Here is a 2,500-nt window from a genome sequence, read left to right on the forward strand (position 1 = left end):
TCTTTAAATCTTGCGGGTTTGCAACTCATAAGAGCGTCACTTTCAACGTCCCCGGCATTGGATTGAGTTTCTAAAAACAACCGTGCACACCGAGGTTAAACTTTACCGGCTCCACTCCGACTCGCCGCTCGCCCACAAATCCGAAGGCAACAAAACATTTGTTTTTAATTTTGATGAAATTTTTTGAAAACATTGGCTTGGCAAGCCCCAATCCGCGACTATCCACCCACCGCCACCCCACACGGGTGGTTGTTGTTGCGAAATGAGGTTGTGGTCGACATGCCCGTGCATTTGAGAAGGAGTTCCTAGCACTCCATGCTCTCCCATGCCAAAAAATAGCCTAGACAACCCCATTTCGCAACTTTCCACGCCTTTTTTTTCCTCCCTCACCCATGGCGGCGGCGTGGTGGCGGCGGCCGGATTCCGGCCACCACCGCCATGGGTGGCAGCCCCCCGACCCCGACACCAAACCCATAATACCGAGGCAACATATCGAGGCAACATGACATGGGTGTGGCGTGGGGGAAGGGGGCTGCAGCTAGGAAGGCATGGGCTGCCATGCATATGCAGGCAACACACACCCCCCTATATAGCATTTTATGCATTTAGCCCTTTGACAGGAAGAGACATCACCTATGCGCGAGGAGTCATAATGGGCTCTAAATAATTCAATACAAGGTATTTGGACGTGATTTTTTGCAGGGATACTAAGAAACATGCAATCTATGATGGGAAAAAGTTTCATAAATTTTTGAAGTCGGGAAGTATTTTTTATTAGTTTTAGAAGTCGTAAAATTGAAAAAATCATTAAAACAAATCCGGGAGGAATTTTTTAGTTTTGTAAGTTGGAGAAGGTCCTAAAAATCATAGACTACTTATGGGGAGCTTATTGTGCGAGGAAATTTCAATAAAAACGGGGTTTGACAAGATTTGAAAAATTCTGTCGACATTTGAAAAAACCTGGAACCATGCTGCCGGCATGCTGCGCACATGCTGCGCGCATGCTGCGCGCAGACTGCGCGCATGCCATGGCAGGACAAGTTTTGCTAGCCTCACTGTCTACAGATGCGCAAGCTGCGCGCACGCTGCGCACAGGCTGCGCGCATGCTGCGCACAGACTGCGCGCACGCTGCGCGCATGCCATGGCAGGACAAGTTTCGCTAGCCTCACTGTCGACAGATGCGCAAGCTGCGCGCAAGCTCCGCGCACGCTGCGCACAGCCTGTGCGCATGTTGTGCGCATGCTGCGCGCAGGCTGCGCGCAGGCGCCGCGCATGCCATGGCAGGACAAGTTTCGCTAGCCTCACTGTCGACAGATGCGCAAGCTGCGTGCACGCTGCGCACAGGCTGCGCACAGCGCATGCCATGGCAGGACAAGTTCGCTAGCCTCACTGTCGACAGATGCGCAAGCTGCGCGCACAGGCTGCGCGCACGCCATGGCAGGACAAGTTTCGCTAGCCTCACTGTCGACAGAATCAGCACGCTGCGCGCAAGCTGCGCGCACGCTGCCGGCATGGTGCGCGCACGCTGCCGGCATGGTGCGCGCACGCTGCCGGCATGGTGCGCGCACGCTGCCGGCATGGTGCGCGCACGCTGCCGGCATGCTGTGCGCACGCTGCGCGCGCGCATGGCAGGACAAGTTTCGAAAATTTCTGTCGACAGTCTCAGCAGCGCGCACGCTGCCGACATGCTGTGCGCACGCTGCGCACAGGCTGCCGGCATGCTGCGCGCAGCCCATGGCAGGACAAGGTCCGAAAAATTCTGTCGACATTTTTACGCCGTGGTAGGCTTCCGCTTCGCGTCACTTTGTCGACATTCAAGCCTACCATTTGTATTGAATTTTTCAAACCTTGTCAAACCCCATTATTCAAATGTCGAAAAATTTTGTCGACATTTTTACGCCATGATAGGCTTCCGCTTCGCGTCACTTTGTCGGAATGCATCGCATGGCGAGGCAAGGCCACGGCATGCCAAGGCGAAGGCAACGCATGGCTTGAATGGCTTGGTCAAGGCCACATCATGGGCACGGCATGCCAAGGCAAGGCGAGGCAAGCCATCCTTAGCCTCGCCTACACTCACTTTCTCGGAATGCATTGGATGATGAGCAATTCCAAGGTAAGGCAACGCATGGCTTGAATGGCTTGGTGTAGGCCACAACTTGGGCATGGCATGCCAATGCAAGGCAAGGCAAGGCAAGCCATCCTTAGCCTCGCCTACACTCACTTTCTCGGAATGCATTGGATGATGAGCAATTCCAAGGTAAGGCAACGCATGGCTTGAATGGCTTGGTGTAGGCCACAACTTGGGCATGGCATGCCAATGCAAGGCAAGGCAAGCCACGCCATCCGAAGCCTCCAATAACCTCACTTTCTCGGAATGCCTTGAATGGGCACGGCATGTGAGGGCAAGGCAAGGTCCTAAATATCATTTTGTAAGTTGGAGAAGGTCCTAAAAATCATAGACTTAATTATAGGGAGCTTATTGTGCGAGGAAATTTCAAT

This window comes from Prunus avium, unplaced genomic scaffold (assembly GCF_965620075.1).
Source record: "Prunus avium unplaced genomic scaffold, drPruAviu1.hap1.1 HAP1_SCAFFOLD_48, whole genome shotgun sequence".
Lineage (NCBI taxonomy): Eukaryota > Viridiplantae > Streptophyta > Magnoliopsida > Rosales > Rosaceae > Prunus > Prunus avium.